This window comes from Eumetopias jubatus, unplaced genomic scaffold (genome assembly GCF_037043125.1).
Source record: "Eumetopias jubatus isolate StellerSeaLion01/CBP00866 unplaced genomic scaffold, mEumJub1_p1.0 scaffold_8, whole genome shotgun sequence".
Taxonomy (NCBI): domain Eukaryota; kingdom Metazoa; phylum Chordata; class Mammalia; order Carnivora; family Otariidae; genus Eumetopias; species Eumetopias jubatus.
This window is the reverse complement of record NW_028274814.1, coordinates 31,508,936-31,530,685: the sequence shown is the minus strand read 5'-3', so window position 1 is coordinate 31,530,685 and position 21,750 is coordinate 31,508,936. Positions and strand designations below refer to the sequence as shown.

The 21,750-nt window shown below is 42.7% G+C and overlaps 1 long non-coding RNA gene across 4 annotated transcripts; it reads left to right on the top strand.

Moving 5' to 3' along the window:
- The first annotated feature begins 306 nt into the window (after positions 1-306).
- Positions 307-21,311, top strand: LOC114217750 (uncharacterized). 4 transcript variants are annotated; one of them, XR_003611040.2, is made up of 8 exons: positions 307-429; positions 524-559; positions 16,211-16,361; positions 16,450-18,382; positions 19,521-19,602; positions 19,695-19,790; positions 20,367-20,481; positions 21,042-21,311. It is a non-coding gene; the product is annotated as an uncharacterized LOC114217750 (long non-coding RNA). The 4 variants fall into 4 exon arrangements; XR_003611039.2 differs by having other exon boundaries at positions 19,695-19,854; XR_003611038.2 differs by having other exon boundaries at positions 19,695-19,895.
- Positions 21,312-21,750: the final 439 nt, after the last annotated feature.

The following is a 21,750-nucleotide window of genomic DNA, read 5'->3' as shown; positions in this document are numbered from 1 at the left end:
GGGTTAAACTTTGACCAGCCCAGGTGACTAGGTAGCAGACCAGGCAGAATACTTTCTATCAGCCAAGACCACACACCCAGATTCCTGGAGCAGGTCTCCGTGTTTGTAATCAAACATAACCCCAGAATGTTTGCTCTCCTAAGCATTTGAGACACATTCTTCTCATTTGAAAGCTTTGTGCCTTACTCAACAACCTCTGTATCTAAACTATGTTAAAGATACATAGAGAAGGGATGACATCACAGAGCTGATTTTGTTCTTTCAGCTCTGTGCTTAGCTAAAGTTGAGCAGTTGCAATGAGTCATGCAATCTTGTGACCGGCCGGGCGCTTTTCCAATCAGAAAGACAGTTAAGATCTCTAACAGAACCTGGAGTTGTTTGAAGACGAGGTAACAACAAGACCTGGACGCTTGGTGAAACCAAGCCTGTGTGAGTAACAAAATGTGTTCCTAGTCCTGCTGAATAACACAACACCAATGATGAGGTAACACTTAGTAAAGCTGACTCATTTCCTCATTTACAGATGAAAGGGACTGTGTGAGAAATGACTATCTCCCAGGTAAGTGATGTTTCCTCCAGGTAATGCGTGGTGAGTCTTTTTTAAAGCCAGGCTGACTGTGACATTGGCTCCTTGGTTATCAGGTCTATTGAAAGGGAAATTTTATTACGAAATCCTGTCAGATGTTAAAAGCCAGGTCCATTTCTAACCTTGACTACATGAGGACTGCTGATTTCGGACAATATTCAGAAGCGAGCTCGTGGAAAGCTTGTGGAAATCAGGTGTGAAGATGATTGAACATTGAAAATAAAAATGTGGACTTAAAGCAAAGTTTCTTTTTATTTCCCACCAGATATGTTTTTACTGGCAATGCTGGACATCTGGGTGGGCTATCTGGGCGCGAGCACGCTGGATGGCCCCCTCTGTATCTAGGGAAGCCTCAATTGTACCGGGACTGGGGACTGTGGGATTTGCAGCCGTGTCTTGTTGACTTGAACCAACTCAGCAGGCACTGCCATCCTGGGAAACCAGGACCCCTCCTCCTCCCTGCAAACTTGCCGTAATCTCCTGGGCTTTATAATCAGGGCTGCCTTTACAAACACATTCCTCAAAGTTAGTTTGGAGCATACTTATTTTAAAAAACACAAGAAACCTGTTGGGAGAGAAACGTTGGGAGAAGGAGTGCATTCCTCGCCCAAACTCGTAACTCTTCTTCCTCGACTAGATTTTACTAGGACTTTACAAAAATGGAAGTAGACTCTCTAAATAGGATTTTGTTATTTTCATTCATTTATAACGTGTGAATTGCCCTCTGTTGTCTCTTCCCCTAGTTGGTATGCCTTCTGAATTCTAGTGTAATTTTAACAGTTGTACAATTCTTTTTGTGGTTGGGAAATCACAAATTGTGAAACACGTTAAATTGAGCACATTTAAAAATAACCTAGCCTTTTCTACTGTTTGGGTAAGGCCGTTTGCTTGTTTGGGGTTGCTAATGGGAATAAGTGACCGTGTGTACAGTACCTCTAGAGCCAGTTTGTTTGCTCAGAGGAAAGAATTCATTGAATAGCCATAGACTACATTCCAGAATGTTGGCCAACCACTGTGCAAAAGTGAACTGTTGGGTCACAGCAAAGCTCACTGCCTTGCCTGGAAGAGCAGTTCCAAATGTCTGCCCAGGGGACAGAGATCTTGTTGCAGGATGTCCATATGGGCTCTCCTAACAAGCATTTTTATTAGTGGTTCTTTCCTCCTCTTGGCTTCCTAATAAAAGGCTATTGGAATTTTTAGTTCCCGGAAATCCACGCTTTTTTTGAAGTTACTTCCTATGTTTTGCAATTAATTCTCCCAATGAACTCGATCTAAATATTGGGTTGGGGGGGTCAGGGTGGGGGTAATCTCAAATACTTCAGGGCCCAGAGGAGATCTGTCGTGTTGTATTTCTCGCTTTCCTTGTGAACAGACGACAATGGTATGGTCCTGCATTTGGGAATCTGAGAATCTGCGGAGGCATCAAGTTGGTCTGCTGGGAGGGTAAGAGCTAGCCTGGGGGGTGCGATGCCGCATGTGCCAACTCCCCCTCCCTCACTGATCTGTTTTATAAATTGGACAACACTACTTTGATCTGCTTTCAGACAAGAGGTCCTTTTAACCCAAAGGGATAAATAAATGGGTTTGAAAGTTGTTTAGAAGGGAATGTCGAAGCACAGCCCAGGAGGCTGGTGCAGCCTCAGTTGGCTGTTCAGAACAGAAGTCAGGGCAGGGCTCAGGGACCGTGCTGGCCTGTGTAGGTCTCTCCTCCTCCAGATTCTCAGGGTCTGACCTATAAGGCAGCACAGAATGGGTCATGTCCTGGTGCCTGGTCCGTCCAGATGGAGTCCGGACTCCCTCCTCTGCCTTATTTGCCCCATCCCTCCCTCTTAACCCTCTCTGTGCTATGTGGCCTCAGCAAGCGCTAGAAGCCTCTAGAAATCAGACTTTCTGTGATGGGAATGGCCAAGGCGGCAGGTACCCTAACTCCTCTCCTCCAGTGAATGGTGACCTCTCTCTCCCAAACCCGTAAGCCTGAGGTCCCCAGAGCACATCCTCTTCCCTTCCTGACCCCACCACTCTCCCCTTCTGAAGACCTAAAGAGCCTTTGCCTTCCCGGTGACCCTCAGATCGGCCCTTCCCCGCCTGTCCGTCCCCACGGCCACGGTCGTATTTTTGGCCCTCCCTATGTCAGGCCCATCTGTACTTCCAACTTCTTCCTTGGACCACACGCCTCCCTCCAATTCTCGTGAATGCTTCACATGACGGCCAGATGGGTCTTTAAATGCTGCTTCGAAAATGTCACTTTTCTCAGAAAAGTCTTTCCCACTTGTCTCGGGGTATTCAAATCCCACTGACTCACTTCTCTCTTATTTTACTCAATGAGTAGCCGAGCACTGGTGTTTCCCTGTTGACCACGATGGGCCAAGAGCTGCCTGCACACATCCATTTTAACTCAACATGCAAAGCCATTTTACGCGTAAGGGCAGACGATGCTCTTCCTAGGTGACAAGAATCAGAAGGTGCTCAGGAACGCACCCGCTGTGGTGCAGCCCATCATCCATCCCGCGAACCGGAGTGCAGGAGCCGAGTGCCAGGGGCTACATGCTAAGAGCTAGGGTTACACCGTGAGCAAACATGCCCGAATCCCTGCTCTTCTGAGCGTGTTATTGCGGCAGGGAGCTGAGGGGAAGAATTCCTCTGTCTTCGGTGTGGACGTCAGCCTCTGTAGGAGATCTCTTATGTGGAGCCATCAGATAATAAAGAACGACAACAGAAACGTCATTTCTAGTAGCTTTTAGCTAACTGTGCCGTCTTTGGAAATCACGTGTGTGTGAAGACAGAGATTCTAGCTCCCATCTATTTTATCATTTTGAGGGTCACTTTTAATTGTTTGGACGGAAAGCAAAGGCCTGTTGAGGGCACGAGAACAAATTCTGGGGGTGGGGCCAGTGGAAATCAGATTTTGATGGATTTACATCCCGCCAGGTGACAGTCGTGGCCTCTCAAGGGCCTGGGCCCCGTACCTGCGAAGGAGGTGTCCCAGCCTCACCATCATGCAGCCCAGCTCGGGCCTCCTCCAGCCCATGGGACTGCTGTGGATTGAATTATGTCCCTCACAAATGTACCTGTTGCAGCCCTGACTCCCAGCATGACTGTATTTGCAGATGGGCTCTCTAAGGAGGTAACTGAGGTTAAACAAGGTCATCAGGGTGGAGCCCTGATCCCATAAGACTGGGGTCCTGGTAAGAAGAGGAAGAGACAACAGCACTTCATGTGAAGACACAGTGAGAAGGCGGCGGTCTGCAAGTCAGGAAGACATCTCCCCCCAGAACCTGGCCATGCCAGCAGCTTGATCTTGGACCTGTGGCCTCCAGAGGTGTGAGAACTGTCTGTGGTTTAAGCGGCCCTTCTGTGGTGTTCTGTTATGGTGGCCCAAGCTGACTAAGACAAGGCGTCTTCGACCAGCCATACAAGGAGGGCCCTGGTCATGGTTCTCCCTCTCCACCTCTGCTCCCTGGTGCTCTGGGGTCTCCCACCGCACGTGCGTTCTTACCCGCCCCCTTGAAGTAGAAGCCTCGCTGTTAAGACTCCAGTAAGGGGTCATGTACGTATTTGTCCCCCTCGGGTACTAGCCAAATACATCCCTCACACTATGAAAAGGAATATTTGTTGATCAACTGGTCTGCCAGATGATGAGACAAGTTGTACCTGGTAGGCTGAAATCATTCGTTTTTACTTTGGTTTCAGGATTGGCAGAGAAATACTGAGAATATTCTGCACACACTTCTGGCTATTTAGAGATCTGAGAGTTATTTATTTTCTCCTGGAACGATCCGGAGAGTTACTTCTGCCCTTTAACTGGCTCACAGACATAACATAGAGCAGTATGTGCCAAATCCTACAAGAGGTGTGCTTTAATTGTCTTTGAACGGAAGGTGTTTTATCAATAAAATCAAAATCCCATTAAATTCTCTGGTACTTGACCAGAGTGCTTCATCCTGCACCCTTTCTTTAAAATTGTTTAATCTCTTCTTAGAAAAAAAGAAAATACCGGTTGAACCAAAAATGATTTCTTTCTACTCTCCTGGTGTTCCTTTCTTCATTCTGCATGAAATTAATTTCAAAGAAAGGAGCTGAACTCTTCAGTTACAGCCACACGATTTAGTGCAAAAGCAAGATTTTCAATTAACAGTGATAACCTGGACTTGATCAGAAAATAAATCTATTCCTGCTGAAGTGACCAGGAATTAGCACTTTTTAATTGTTCTCCTAGGGAATGTGTGTATGTCGTAAAATAATCTGAAAGCGCTTTCATTTGCACTTCTGATCTAAAATGACCCTGTGCTTAATTTGACCTACTTGATGTAGGTCATTGAATCAAGAGTTGCCTTTCTATTAAATTATAAAAATGATTTTTCTTTTGGATGATGTATTAGCGATAGTTTGCTTGTTCAACAGTAATGTTCAGAAATTTATTATCCATGATGTTAGTGGGTTTCTATCTGAGCTTTACCAATATATTTTTTTAAACCGTTCTGACGTTCTTTCATTAAATTGCAACATGCGGGTTTAAAGTCCACATGGCAAGTTCCTTGGGCAGCCCCCCCTTTCTGATGCCTTCAGCTCGGGCTCCAGAAGCAAAGGAGAGGAAAGCAATGACTTAATTGTTTCAGTAATTTTGGCAGCCTTGTCCTTCCTCAACAAGGCCAAATTGGCACTTGCCATATGATCAAGATTGTTGACATTATAAAAGTTTTGTTCGGATTGTTTCTTTAGTTAATTGCTTGAAAAACTTCTGCGTTGTCAACTTTGCTCTCTTGAAATGACTCTACACATCTTCCTGCAGGTGGGATTATATTCAGGTGCAAGTTACAGAGCGTACAATTCATAGAGATAGTCACGATTGACACTGTTTTTAGTTCACATAAAAATAAGGGCCAACAAGGAGGATTTGGGGCTAATGCAGCCTCTTAGTAACATCTTCAAAGACCTTGTATCGTTCCTTGGTTTGTGATCCATCACCTCTGCTTTGTATTTTTTATTCTCCAGGTTCTAGGACGCTTGTTGCCAGTGCAGGCAGCTCCATGTTCAGGTTTAGAAAAAGGCGGGAGATTGTTGTTCAACAGGCGTAACATTTCAGTTACATAAGATAAGTGAGCTCCAGGATCTGCTGCATAACATTGTGTGTAGTTAGCAAGACCGTGTCGTGCACTGGAGAATGTCAGAGGTAGATCTCCATTAAGTGGTCTTCTAACAACAAGAAAGAAGGAAGGAAGGAAGGAAGAAAAAAGGAAGGGAGGTAGGTAGGGAGGGAGGGAAAAGAAAGAAAGACAGACAGACGGAGGGAGGGAAGGAGGAGGGAAGGAAGGAAGGAAAGAAAGAATGAGCCAGGACACCAGGAAACTTTGGAGGTGTTAAGTATGTCTATTACCCTGATGGTAATCAATTCTCTAACTGAGTTACCAATTATAACTCAATAAAGCTGTTAAAAAGAAAAGGAGAAGAGTCCAAAGCTTTCTCCTGAAGAAACTTTCTTTTTTATCTTTTATCTTTTTCCTTTTTTTTCTTTTTTAAACATATTTGGAAAGTCTAGTCCTCCCAGAAAAATCTACCTACCTCTCATAATCCAGAATTTTGCCACATGTTTGCCCCCCAGCACAAAGGAGGCTTGGGATCAGCTTTTCTGATCTCTTCAGTGCAAGAAGCAAAGGATGGTGACTTCAATGGTTTTTGGGTAGCAAATCCAGCTCTCTGCCATAGTGTCTTTCATGTATGTGGTATGAGAGGCATAGTGGAAAGTCAAGTTGTGGGTTTATCTCGTTACTTTGTTGACTTCATCCAAGCAAAATTCCCAAAAAGAAAAAAAAAAAAGCCAATCGATTGCTAGTTTACTAGAACTAAGAATAAAATGAAATGAGCCACGTTGGGCTCAAATTCTTTGCTATCACCCGATAACTATATGATCTAGGAAAGATACTTAATGCCCATAATCCTCCGATTCTGTGCTGGTAAAATGAGATTGCGCCCTTGGTAGATGTCTGCAGGAATCGCCCGGTGCATCACTCGTTTCGTATGAAATCCTCTTATGCATTGAATCTAGGCTTCGCCCAGACTTTCTTTGGCCAACCAGACATCAAAGCACATGAAACCAGCCAACAGAACACCACAAGCACGGTGTAAGCTTGTGCAGGGGCGAGGGTGATGCACGGAGCTTCCATTCTGTGAAGAGGCTTGGCAGGAACGCCCTTCTGGAAAGAGAGGCACAGAGCCTAGCTGCTCCAGCGGAGCCCGACGTCTTGCCAACCTGCAAGCTAAGGGCAGCGGCTTGTGTAAGGGCAGTCTAGACCTGCAGAAGCTCTAAGTAACAAACCCACAGATACGCTTTAAAGACCCAGGCATTGTTGGCTTAAGCCACTAAATTCACGGCAGAAAGAGATAACTGATACACACCAGCTTTTCTGTGTCGCTGCTGGGATGAATTGCAAGGATCGTGAGATCCCAGGCACAAAGCCAGCACTCAAGAATACAAGCTATTATTACTGTTGTTGACATTGTTATTTTTGATTGCACAACATTAGATCCATGAAAAGGGCTTGTCAATTAGGAAAATAAAAACAACCAACAAACCCTGCAGCTACTGTCTTAACACCTCCAGTCTGTTTACCATGTGTGCTGTTGGGTTTCTTCTTAAGGAGATTATATCCTGGCTAATCCATTTAAGATAAAGAAACAATACATTTATTACCACAGGCTACCAATCAATAATAAGGGACCCAACTCTAGGACACACATCAAGTAAGTGAGCAATCAGAGAATCAGGAATTAATATAGGTTTTTGGAGAATGTTTTGTAAAATGGATCTCTTGATCAGGGTCTTGAATGGAGGGATAGATTTCAATAATGTGGATGCCAATAATACTATTAATGTCTACATTTGTTGAGGACTTACTGTGTTCCAGGTGTGACAATAAGCACTTCACACACTATTTCAGATTTATTCTTTCACTGCTTGCTTTACGAGGCTGTGTTATCCTACCCTCGCTTATGCACGAGGACACAGAATGAGAGAGGAATTTCCTGATCTGCCTAATGCGGCTCCCCTGGTCAGTAGCAGAGCTGAGACTGGATGCCACGGTGGCCCGATTCCAGTGCCAATCCTCTTTCTCTTTGCATAGAGCCTGGCAGAGAAATTAAATGTATTTACACTCTTCAGAAAACTCCCTTTGAAGTTGAGAGTTGATATTCCCACTGTCACCAGTCTACCCTGACGTGTAGTCCACAGGTCCTGAGTAAATCTATTAAAAGAAAGTCATTTTTTGTGATTAAAAGACATATGCTGTATTGTTGTAAAGGAAAAGAATACAAATAGCTAGCATGCATGTAGCGTTTGCTCTGTACCAGGCACTGATCCTAGTGCTTTATGCACTCGGTGCTTATTTGCTTCCTCCCAACCAACATACGAGGGTAAATTCTTTTATTTTCCCCACGTTATAGATAATACAACCAGATTCAGAGAAGTTAAGTCAATTTCCAAGGTCACAGAACAGAAGAATGGTGGGTCAGGGGTGCAAACCCAGGCGGTCAAGTTCCAAAGGCGTGTTCCATCCCCTCAGCTGAAGGGCAGCCCAGAACTCAAACACCAATGGGACCAAAAAGAGAAAAACCAAATGCTTGTGTGCCTAACCTCACAGACTGGGAGCTCTTTGTTACTGCAGCAGAACCCAGCTGATGCTGGCAGATACAAGTGGCTGGTCAGAAGGCCCCCTTATGTTGTGATTCATCAGAATTCCCTTATATAATTTAACTTTTCCATGAAAGGAGTTATTCTCATTTTCATGTACTCCCCTTCTCCCATTTAATCCTATTCCTCATTGAACTGAGTCTCTGCACTAAGGTACATACTATTCATCTCATTTTACTGATGAATAAAATGAAGCTAAGAGAGGTTTAGAAACTTTTTCAATGTTATACTGAAAGCCACCGAGTCTGAATTTGCACTCGGTTCTGTCTGATGCCAAAGTCCATGAAGCATAAAGTTGTAGAGATCAAGGTGGCCTTTAAAGTTACTTAGGCTTCCAGTCTTAAAAGTTTCACCAGATAATGTAGTTCAGATAGCAGGGACAAAATTTCCTCTGCAAAATTCTCTCCTCGTTTTGCCAGGGACTTACAGCAGAAATGAAATTACATTTATTAAAAATAATGGTATTTAAGTGCCTGCAATAGGGTCTTTTAAGGCATTAAAAACTCATAAATTTGTCTTTAGCCTCTCTAGAAGTCAGTTAAGATGAATTTTGTTTTTAAAAGTATTTATATACATATATAATAGATATCTTCCCCCACCACCCCACCCAGTTCCCTTGTTCTTCAGTGAAAACACATTTCTAAATGACCCTTAGGAATGATTCTTTTTCCTTTGTGGAATTTCATTGAACACAGAGAAGAAGAAAGACAAAGTGTATGACAAAGGGACCACTATGCTCGCACATTACACACTGAGGAGCAAAATTTTACAAATTAATTCAGGTGGATATCTGCCACAATTTTCCGCTGTTGTAAGCCATGATAAAGCCAACAATTTAGGTCAGAATACTATTTTGACATGAACTGTCTGAATAATTGTCTTGGCACTTCATTTCCCCGGAGCATATGAAAAGCCACACAGTATTTTTTACTTTTATTTCAGCAATTAAAATGGTCATCCAAAAAATCAGTAATTCAGTGGATAATGCAATGCCAGTGACAGTTAATTGAATTAATGGCATGACTGATTTTTGCCGAAGGCTAAATTTGTAAATCTCATGACAGCTTTCGCCTGAATCTTTAAACTTGGGCAGAAGACTCCAGAAAATTTGAATCCTGGACCAGGGATATGCTCCTTGCTCAAAAGAGTCTGGAGTTCTCCTTGTGGATGTCATTCAAATTCCTTCCAGCCCTAAGGTCTGTGAATTGCCTTTGTTTGAGGCACAGTGTTTGGATGATTCTAAGTGGTAGCTGGTGATTAATCTGGGGAATGTTGCTCCTCATAAAAACAAACAAGCAAAAAATTGAAGTGTGGTTCTAAAGTCATGAGCCTGACCATCTTGTGTAATGAATTCCATCTGAAAACGTTTCCGAAAGAAGAATTTCCTGACTCCTTCTCATGATTATCTTTTGAATTTTAAACTGTGTGACTCTATTAGATAATGAAAAATTAAGGTTAAAATGAAATGAGCACTTTTTTTGGATTACGTATGCATGGATCTCACACACACACATACACACAAGGCTTTCTTCATGTTATTGCAGGAGGAGACACATTTTGAATGCAAAAAGTCATGCATATTTTATTTTGTTTTGTTTTATTTTATTTTGTTATTTTATTTTATGTTATTTTATTTTTGTGCTGCTCTTGTAACTCTCTTGTCCGGGCGGTAGCTGAGCTCGCATCCTCCCATATCTGCTTGCAGATGTTACCTTTCACTCAATGGGAAATTGTTCCCCCATTCATGAGGCATGAGCACTTTGGGACATAGTGTCGGTCAGAAGTCACTTTCTATCCCTTTCATTGTGTTCTCCTGATTGGAGCTAACTGAGGCAAATGACAGTGCCCCAGGACTCACAGTAAGTCCGCGAATCCAGAGATCTTTGTTCTCCCCTCCCAAGGAGCTCATCTATCAGCCGTCACCGTCCCGTGTGGGTGATAAGGCTGCACGCAGAGCCTGCACTTGCCCCTCGCTCACACCCTCTACCCTCAGTGCCTCGCGGTTACCGGGCTTCTGTTAGTCCTACAGGTTCCCTCCCGGCCCTTCCCGATTTCCCACGGACCCCTCCTGATAACCGGAGCCTGCGGCTTCTTTGCAGATGGGAGTGCCTGCTGTCATCTCCCGCGCCGCGAGGACAGCCCTGCCTGATGATTGGCACTTCGCCACTTGTTGGTAATATCGAGAAAAGGCCATCAGGTGTGGACGTGGACTTTAGGGACCCAGAGTCCCCCCCAGCCTGACACCTGAGTATCATGCACAGATGCTGTGTACTTCTGCATTGATATCGCTGGACGGAGGACTTTCAACCTCAACTGAGTCTTGTTATTTTACTTTTTTTTGGAAATACAATATTAATACAATTTGTCACTATTCTCTAAGGGACGCTTATTATGCTGGGATTCTAGGATGTTTTACCAATTTAGTTGTTTTAATGGCCTGCAAGTGCCTTGATTTTAAAACCTTATTTGCCAGGTCTTTTGAGAGCTGGCTATAACCTGAGATTATTCTCATAATGGACTGCTTATATAATGTACTTCTTAAAAGCCAAGTGGTACTTATCACCTCGTTTTGCATATTGAGTGACATTTTTAGCTTGGTATTAATAATCCCACATTATAATAAAAATAATAATAGCAAGGATTTGAAAATCCATTACAAATCTCCTTAAACCTAGGTGAACTCATTAACTCTTAGATGAAAAAAAATGGAATTAAAAAAACAAAGACTTGATTTTATTCTGCCTGATATGATGACTTTGAGGAAGAACTAGAAGTCAAAGTGCATTCTCTTGGGTCAACTCCAGGGTTAGATTTGCTAGACTCAGCGGCTAAAACAGTCCGAGATTTAAAAATGGAAGCAAAGCAAGAAGCACACCCATCAGTTCAAAGTCAGACCGATGAGGGTGAAGGGAAGGCGGAGCTTCCACCTCTGCTGTCCTGAGGGCCGTGGAAGGAGGGAGACAAGAAAGTGGGATAGGGGAACCCCCAAGTTACAAACAAAACACTCCAACAAGCTAGCATTTGCTAACAATTGGGGCCCTGTTGAGACACGTTTCCTCTCCTGGTTTGCCTTTGAAGTGTTGCCATCTCCGTCAGCAAGGGCTCCATGGGTGTGAATTCAGCGACCCGCGGGATCTGGGGACATCTCCCAGGCACACACTTTACTCGGTGTAATGGGTTGAATTGCAACAAATTCTCAGGTTGAAGTCCTAATCCCACAGCCTGAGAGTGTGCCCTTATTTGGAGGTAGGGTCTTTTTGAGGGAACTCAGTTAAAAGGTGCCATCGGTGTGATCCCTAATCCAATCTGAGTGGTGTCCTTATTAAGAAGGGGGCACACACAGAGGAAGAGGGCCCTGTGGAGGTGAAGTCTGACCTGGGGGTGAGGTAAGAGGGCCAGAGGTTGCCAAGAAACCACCAGAAAATGGAGAGAGGCAGGGACCAGATCCTCCCTCAGAGCCTCAGTAGGAACTAGCCCTGGGTCTCAGACTTCTGGGCTCCAGAACTGCAAGACAACACATTTCTGTTGTTTCTGCCACCCAGTGTGTGGGTCTTTGTTCAGGGGGCCCCAGCAAACTAACTCACTGGGCAGACACAGAACCAGAGTCATATCTGAGAAAATCCCATCCCATCAAGAGCTTACAGCAAGCTGATGAGTGGTCCCCGTGAAACACTTAGCAACGACAGGAGGCAAATCATGGTGTGAAGGCCACGGGAGCAATTCACAAAAGTAAATGCTGTTAGAATTCAGATGACAGGAGAGAAGCAGAGACTGACATCTCCAAGGAGTTACCATACTGTAGTGAGTACGAACAAGGCAATGGTGTGTGCGGTGCAGAGCAAGGAAGCAGAGCCCATGGTTTTGGAGATGAACACTGGGGACAAAAACCAAGGCCCCACCTCCGTGTTGGCAAACCCTGTCGTGTGTCCTCACTGGGAAGGGGAAAAGACCCAAGCGGGGTAAAAAGTACCCACACGTAGGCAAGGTGATTTCATGTGGAGGAGGTCATTTATCACACTCAAACTTTCCAGGAGGATGTGTATTTATTCTACATTATATCCTAATTTAAACATCCACAGAAAAGCAAAAATGCAAAATTTTATTTTGTTATTTCCACGTGACTCTGTAATGAGTGTAAAAATGTAAAAGTGCCAAGCAGGAAATACCCAGGAGAACGTCCTTACTGCATGCAGATGACTTTATCATTTATAATCATGAAAAAAAAATAAAATCATGAAAGAAAAGTCGATTTTATTCATAAAGATGAAGACGCTGACTGGTATTTGTAGAGCTTATTTCAATTCAAATACATCTTCGATCACAAGTCATGTGAAAAAAAATTATTTAATAATTGACTTGGGTTTTCTTTAAATATAGCTTTGACCTGCTTTTCAGAGCTTTTTCTATCAGCCAGTTTTCTATCAAGGGGCATAACCACTTGCTCATATTGGCTATGACCGATTATAGTCCACGCCAGTCTTCCAAAAGCTCATTCAAACCAACTTTTACTGTACAGAATACAACAGCACTAGAATTTTATTTTCCTCTAAGGAAATTCCCAATATGTAAGTCTAAATATCAAAGGTAGTGAGATCAGACCATAGGGTAAAACCACAATGGAAATGTGATTCATCCTGAAACTTCAAAAGTTGCAACAGGCCACAAAAGTAATTGGTTACCCCTAATGCTTGGCAAGATTTCTGCTTCGATATTCTGTATGTGAAACACACTGCCAATAATTCGCTCTTCTTTAAACTTCTTGTTTGCTGTGACCGCTGGACCCCCGAGATGACATTCTGCGGCAAGGACCACACTTGCATGACTATCTTCCACATCTCTGTCTGCTTCAGGAAGAAAAGAGGGAGTTTCCTCTAGGTCAGGTGTGCTGATTAAGGATATCCATTTTATACCATCACTTATTGAGTTAAAAGTTAAAAGCAAGTAATTCTGTTGTGATCGCAGTAATTAAAAATATAGATAGAAAAGTTGATGTCACATTTTAAAATGGGCATCGGAATAACTGGATAGAGATCCGATAAAATAAGAATCTGCTTAACTTGCAGGTAGATCATCAAACTAATGAAACCAACATATAACTATAGGAGATGTCCTGTACAATAGCAAATGATTACCCGTTCAGAACTGGTTTTCCCCAGTGTGTGGTTCACCATTTTGGCAATATCCACTCAGTCTATCAATATTTGTCTTGTTTTAGTAGGAGTATTTGCAATTCAGTAGGAATAGGTATCTTGATACAAATTAAAGAAGAACACTGTTTCTCACGATAAGCACCATGCTCCTGTTCACATTTGTCTCAGAAATACATGACAACTTTTATTTCATTCCCCTCCCCAGTTTTATTGAAGTGTAATTGACAAATAAAAGTATGTATTTTTTTTAAGATTTTATTTATTTATTTGACAGAGAGACACAGCCAGAGAAGGAACGCAAGCAGGGGGAGTGGGAGAGGGAGAAGCAGGCTTCCCGCGGAGCAGGGAGCCCGGTTCGGGGCTCGATCCCAGGACCCTGGGATCATTACCTGAGCCGAAGTCAGAGGCTTAATGACTGAGCCACCCAGGTGCCCCAAAAAGTATGTATGTTTATATGATTTCACTCACATGTGGAATTTAAGAAACAAAACAAATGAACAAAGAAAAAGAGAGAAACAAAAAAAACAGACTCTTCACTCTAGAGAACACACTGCTGGTCACCAGAGGGGATGTGCGGGGTGGTAGGGGAAGTAAGTGATGAGGGTTAAGAGCACACTTATCTTGATGAGCACTGAGTACTGTACAGAATTGTTGAATCACTATATTGTACACCTGAAACTAATATAATGCTGTATGTTGATACTGGATTGAGAATTTTTTAAAAAGCAGGAAAAATGGGAAAAAAAAAGTCGTGTATATTTCAGATGTACACTGTGATGGTTTGACATACGTATAACATTGAAGAATGATTGCCACAATCATTAATTCATTAATTAATTATTAATTAACTGAATAAGGTATCCATCACCCACATAGGTACCTTGTGTGTGTGCGGTGTGAGGTAAGAACACTTAAAATTTACCCTCTTGGCAAATTTCAAGTGTACAAACCAGTATTATTAACTCTGTAGCCCCCGTGCTATTCATCAGATCCCCAGAATTCATTCATCTTGTAACCGAACGCTTGTACCCTTTGAACATCTCCCCGTTTCCCCACACCCAGCCCCTAATAGCCACCCCTCCACTCTGCTTCTGGGACTTTGGAGCCAAATGTGGAGCCAAATTTGGCTCCATATGTGGAGCTCCACTCCACATATAAGTGAGATCATACAATATCCATCTTTCCGTGTCTGGCTTATTTCACTTAGCATACTGTCCTCCAGGTTCATCCATGTTGTGGCAGAATTTCAGTTGTTATAGCTGAAATAGTATTCTATTGCATGTAAATGCCTCATTTTCTTTATCTATTCATCCATCGGTGGAAACTTAGGTTGCTCCCACAGCCTTAGCTATTATGAATGACGCCCCATCAAACATGGGTATGGGTAACTCTTCAGAGATAGTGTTTTAATTTCCTTTGCATGTATATCCAGCAGTGGGATAGCTGGATCATACAACAGTTCTGTTTTTAATTTTTTGAGGAACTTCCATAGTGTTTTCTGAGGTGTCTGTACCAATCTACATTTTCACCAGCAGAGGATTCCCTTTTGTCCACATCCGCCCCAACAGTTATTTCATGTCTTTTTGATAATAGTGTCTCCAAAAGGTGTTAGGTGATCTCTCATTGCGGTTTTGATTTACATTTCCTTGATGATTGGTGATGCTGAGCACATTTTCATTTACCTATTGACCATTGGTAAGTCTTCTTTGGGGAAAAAAAAATGTCTATTCCGGTCCCTTGACTACTTTTTAATGGGGTTATTTATTTAGTTAGTTAGCTATAACTCAATTGCTTATAACTCAATAAGAGTTCTTTATATGCTTTGAATATTAATGCCCTCTCACACATATAATTTGCAAATATTTTCTTGCGTTCTGTAGGTTGTCTTTTCATTCTGTTGATTCTCTCTCTCCGTGGAAGAAACCTGTTAGTGTGATGTAGTCCCACTTTGATTTTGCTTTGGGTGTCTGTCTCTTTGGTGTCATGTCACCTGATATTTTAGACACTGAGGACAAGCGACTCTTGGCTGTTCTGGAGCTCTGTCAAGAAACTCAAGGCTCTCCTCCATGAACAGCAACGATGGGAACCATTGCAAATCATAGTGCAGATCATGTTTTGATATTCATCTTTGGAAGTGTTTTCACCTCATGGTCATTTATATAGGAATATCTTATCTGAAAAAGCAAGCTTACCAGTAATTTGGAAATCGCCTTTAAATCCAGCCACTTTCTGGGGCACCTGGGTGGCTCAGTCAAGGTTAAGTGTCTGCCTTCGGCTCAGGTCATGATCCCAGGGTCCTGGGATCGAGTACCATGCTGGGCTCCCTGTGCTCAGTGGGGAGCCTGCTTCTCCCTTTCCCTCTGCCACTCCCTTTGCTTGTGCTCTCTTTCTTTCTCTCAAACAAATAAATAAAATCTTAAAAAAATAAATCCAGCCACTTTCTTTTCTTGTAATTTTTGTGAAACAAGCTTATTGTGAGTTGGGTGACATAATCAGTCTCAGTTCATATAAATGCTAAGCGACAGTTGCAGCTCTAATTTTAACACTCTAAGCAGAGGTTTCTAAACATTTTGGGGTGACACACCCATCAGTAAAAAGTTTTCGATCATAAATATCCAAAGTCACTATTTTTTTTAATTTGTAAGTTATAGATGTGGAAGTCTTCTAATATATCTGGAGCGTTAAAAAAGATACACAGAAACATCAAGCGAAACTGTGAATCAAACAAGCATATATGCAAGTGGAGGTTCTAACAGATGTCCTTGTACTGTGATTCATCACTTCCTGCAGGCTTTGGGACACGTGTACCCTCTTCTGAGACCCCTGAGCTAATCGGAGACCTGGAGGCTTCAGTGAGGTCCTCATGGGGAAAATGAAGTGGCCCTTCCCCTCTTTATGACCCCGCCTGAGTGAGTGTGCTTCGGAAATAAAGCCACACTGGGTAACAGTAACTTTTAAATATTCATTAGTATGATTCATTGTAATGTTTATTACTTTGAAATCACAAAGGATGAATTATTTTCTTCTAGGTAGAGCACAGTTACAAGAAGATGTCTGCCATAATCACAAAGGGGAAGTGATGGATTTTGTATTAGGGCATGTAAATGAGATCACCGACACATGAGCACGTATAAGTCTCCTATGTTGGGAGAAGATGGGGACCAGGGTTTATTGATTACCTACCATGTGGCAAACATGATTCCAGACAGCTCATATATGTGGAAAGAGATAAGGCCGTAAAGCTTTTACCTAAAATGTTTGATATGTAGCAGGTTCTATTATGGCCTTTCTCATGGAATCGTCAAAACTACGCAGACAATTAGGCATCAGTATCCTTACTGTGTACAAGTGGGTCACCTCTGGATAAGAGATGTTTAAGAACTTGGCCATGGTCACACCCAGGAAAAGGCAGAGAGGCCTTTCTGATTCCATAGCTCCTCTCCCGGGGCTTTTGTCTTTGTTTTCTTCAGTTCTGTCACTGTTTACCTGTGACGGGCCTCGCCAACTGGTTTTGCCATATCCCACGGACAGTGATGGTGGATGTTGTTCCAGGGGCCAGACCCACAGAGCAGTGCATGCATCCTTGGTTGTTCTGGTGGAACAACCACACGGTGGGCATTATAGTTACATCCAAACATCCAAAGCATGCTTTAAAATGAACGACCTTTATTCCCGTTTTTGGTGTGTGGGCAGCAATGGGCTCCCACCCTGTGTCTGCTCATGTTTGTGCTTCCGTATCCCATCAGACCTCACTTAAGAGCAGGAGTTCAAAGATAAAATGATTAAGAACTCAGGATGGCAACGGCAGAGCCTGAAATAAGCGGGGGCCTTCCCGAGCGTCCGCCCCCTGTGACTTCACAGGCTCTTGCCCACAGACCCGGCTCTCTGACTCTCGGCAGCTCGTGGGGGTTCCCGGCGCCAACACGGGGGCCTTGCTCACTATTATTTGTCCCCACCACGCAGTGCTCTTGGCACCTGGTAGATATGCTGTAGATGTCTGATGTTGTTAACTATGTTGTCCCAGGGAACGGACTCTTAGCTCTATTTTAAAGAGCTTCTTGGATTAAAACCACTTTTTTAGTGGTTATTCTATGATTCTATATTGAGAAGTAACCAGAGAATCACAGAAGTCTGAAGCTGGAAGGAATTTTCTGTCTGGTGGTTTTCAAGCTTATTTTTGTTTGATATTTTCTGTGAGCCACGGAGACGGTCCTTCGAGGCGCAGTTTGAAGGAGGCAGTTTGTAGGTGACGCAGAGAGCCCCCCAGCCCTCCCCTTCCCTGAAACACAATTTGAAAACCAATGATCTGGTCCAAAGTGCTTATCTAAAATCTTTATTTATTTGCTGCCCTCTTAGGGATCTTCAAAAATGACAATTTCAAATGAAAACAAGCAAAAAAAGCATTATCCTAGGGTTTTAAAAACATGGCAGGATACATAGTAGGTGTTTGCACGTGACGTATTCATCTGCCCAAATCTCAAGAATTGGAAACTAACTGTGTAGGCGTGAGTGTGACCTTGGGCTCCAGGAGGATGGTTATATTCGACACCATCTGACCTCCCAGTGGCGACAGTGGGAAGCACATGGGTAAGGACAGTGCAGGGAGACCTGGTGGTCTCAGTGGACAAGGACTGTGCCTTCTACCTGCGTTCATGGGTTCATGGCTCTGCCCCACCTTCCTTCCCTCTCTCCATGCTGCTTCCCTTGCTTTATGGGGCTCCTGTTATCACCATCACTTGCCTGTTAAATGAGATCAGGTCAGTTTCCGCATGTTCATGACCCTGCAGACTTGCCAAATCACTACCAGAGAGTTGGCTTCGTGGGGCATTCTGTTGTTTTTCAGGTGTTATATTGTCGTGTGATATCCCATGGCTTTTATAACTTTATGGATCCATTCATGCCACAGTGTGTGAGCACTTCCGGGGCGTGTGTGGTCTACTCGGTATCAGGAGAGTTGCAAAGGTGAGTGAGACATGGTCACAGCCTTCCATTAAGATGCGAGGTAGCCTGGGACTCAATCATAAAGGAAGGAAAAATGATGTGTATTCCAACAATGGTTTCAAACAGTCATAGCAGTAAAAAAAACCCCTAATTTTCTCTTAATAGCCAAATTAAAAAAAATCGGGGGTTAAATATATGTACAGGGCCTTAAAAAGCATTATTTTAAGACCTCAGAATGCAATAAGTTAAACATATGCTTTCTGCATTTTTTTTCCGTTCTAACATTTTTAGGAAAAGTCATTTGGCTTCTAAAATGCTACCAAAGTAAAGTTGAGTCAAACACGGGTTTCAATGAATTTTATCATAGGTATAAATAGGTTACAAAAATATAAAAAAACAACAACATAGGTTACAATTTGCACAGTTAATGAGAAAAGAGGAACTAACAGAAGATTATAGAAACCACAATCAAGGTTTTGAAAACTTACTTAAAAGTCCTACCAGGAGATAAAAAATATATAAGTATGCTTGTTTTACCAAAAAAAAAAAAAAAAAAAAAGAATTCCTCATCCCTCCACCTCCTTACTCTCTATTCTTCTTAGAATTTGTATGTTAAGTTTACATGGTTCCCTTTCCAGTATGTTTATTTACAACACTGTCACTGTTTCCATAGTTATGCAGAATGTCTGTTTCCATAGCAACACTCTTGGTTTCCTAAACAAATAGTATCACAGTGTTAATCTTGTTTCAGTGTTATTGTACTATGTTATTAGATACAAAATTCAAAAAATAATTTAAGCAGGGTTTGAAACTAGGTGGGTTGGTTTTATTGCCTCCTGCTTTTGATATTAAATTTCAACTTCATATTAAAATACACATCCATTTGAAAAATAGTGGGGATTTTGCATAGTAAACATGATACCAATTTTATTCACTAGTTGTAAAACACTGTAATTTAATAAGAGGGTGTTCCAATACATGAGCAATATCCAGGGAGAGGTTTACCATCTTCAGATTAAAGTGACGGTTTTTCAGTTGGCCTGGGTGATTTAGCTTCCCCAAATCTCTGAAGTCATTTATAACCTACCCGCAGCAATATTTCCCTTTGCCATTTTTGCATTTTAAGTAATTTCTATGCGTTTTGCCTTTTATTTTGTAGCCCTGGAGGAACAGCTGCAAAATAGACTTCAAGGGAATTTTACTACTTCCTTTTTCTCCGATTGAAAAAAAGAGAGAGAAAAGTGAGTAGGTTTTTGTGCTTTCTGTCTTTACATTTGCTTACCGTTACCCTTCATTTCTTCTCTTGCGAGCAGATCTTTTGGACTCTTTGCAGAAATGGGACTATGTCTTCGCTCCAGCTCCCGAGGCTCCCATGAGCACTGAAGGGAGAAGATCGCCAATGTGGGGCTAATTCTTTTACTTAAGAGAAGTAAGAGGTGCTCTACTGACAATTTTCCGGTCAGACGTTTGAAGTGGGCTGCCGGCCCCTGCAGGTCTGGGTCTTGGCGCCCTGCACTCTGCCCCACTTAACCAGGTGCTTCTGAAGCGTGCCTCTCACTTTCTGTTTGATTCTGTCATCCTTTAAGAACATATTTAAATGACTTTCCCTTCCTGATGTTAGCATGAAAAGGAATCGATATGGCAGGGGCATGTAATAATTTATATATGGGAAATAGTTTGCTCTGCTTTGAGGAGTCCGTGATGAGCCGAAGTTGATGTCACAGTTTGGACCCACTGCGCCCTGGGGTGTCAGTCTGGGACAGTCAGGCCTCTGAGCGAGGGGATCCCAGCTCAAGTGTCCCGTCACTGCCAGATTTGCAGTCCCTGTTACCGGGCTTCTCTGAGCCCCTACCTTCCTCATCTGTAAAATTAGGAAAATACCACCCACTCCACAGCGTTGTGAGGAGATGAGCGATACTACAAAAAAAAAAGCATAGTAACACTTGCTAAGCATAATCTTGTTACACGTTACTCATTTTCCCTTCTTCCTTTTGATAATTTGAAGTGTGGGGTCAGAGAGAACCTGAAGCAGGGGAGGTACCTGTGGAGGCTCAGCCCTGGCCATGGGGCTTCGTCAGCTTTTCCCCACCACCTTCCTGTCTCTGGCCTATCTGTAGCAGGTAGGTTTAGGTTTTCTGCTCAGTGGAGGTAAACATTCAGACTTCCCAGAACTGCCTCCTCAGTGTGCCCCCCTTATTGAGCAGCAGATCTGCAATATGGGAAGCCCCAGAGAAGGGGTCCTTCCAGCTCTCCATCCCTGCAGCAAACCTTACCCCAGTGTCCCTTGGCCTCCAGGCACAGCAGGGCATCTGTGGACCTTGCAGAAATGCAGATTTGGGTTCAGCAGGTCTGGCTGGGGCCCGAGTTTCTGCATGGCTGACAGGCTTTCAGGTGACACCCAACTGGCTGGCCCGGGGACCTCACTTTGAATGAAAAGGATCTAAACTCCCCACATTGGAGCTTTTCTCAAATTTGTTAAGACACTAGTTAAGGGCCTGTTCCCATACCATTGGGTCCTCAAACTACTTTGGCCTGGGTCTATTTGGGGTTCTTATTCTAGGACAGAATCCAAACCATCTATTTTCTCTGAACGTCTTCCTTGTAAGACGGAGAGGCTGGGCTGCCTGGAATCCCCTGGGTCCTTTTCAGTGAACAAGTATGGCACCCTTCTGTTTTGCAGAAGTGAAACAAACCCGGGAAGACGCAAAATTGCATCAATTCAAACTGTCATCAACCAAATTCTGTTCAGCGGATTTGAATCTCCTATGAGCTTAAGGATCAACACGATTCAGTTCTATCAGAAAAAATACATAACATTTATCAGAATTGGTTATCAGAAATCGTTTAATACCCTGATCAGAAACTCAGGGATTTACTTATGAATGAGTTTAGAAGCTGACTGTTTTATGTAACCATCAAAAATTACAATATAATTATTGTTTCAAAATTCTCTGAGAAATTGTGTTCTTATTTCTTTTTGTTATGCTGACAGTATAATATATCCAGTGAAGTTTTCTTAGACAATATTATGTTTGGTTTCTGTTTCTTGCACGTCAGAACCCTGTTGGCATTTTATTTATTATATGTTAATAGCAATGTTTCTTGAAAAGGAACCTTTTAATGGCATTTCACTCTTCTCTGAGATTATATTTTAAAAGGAAATAGTATCTGAAAGATCTAAAAAAACCCACCAGGGCTTTCTAGGGGATTTTGTCACTCGTGTTTTTCTTGCTTATGATCTCATTGTCGAGGACTGTATGAGCTTCTAAGAACCAGTGGATTGTGGTTTCTAATAAATATATGCAAACAGAATTATTCTCACTTTTATTCATATGCTAAATATATTCACCCAACTGGCATTGACCTCATAATAAAACATGACGAATCTG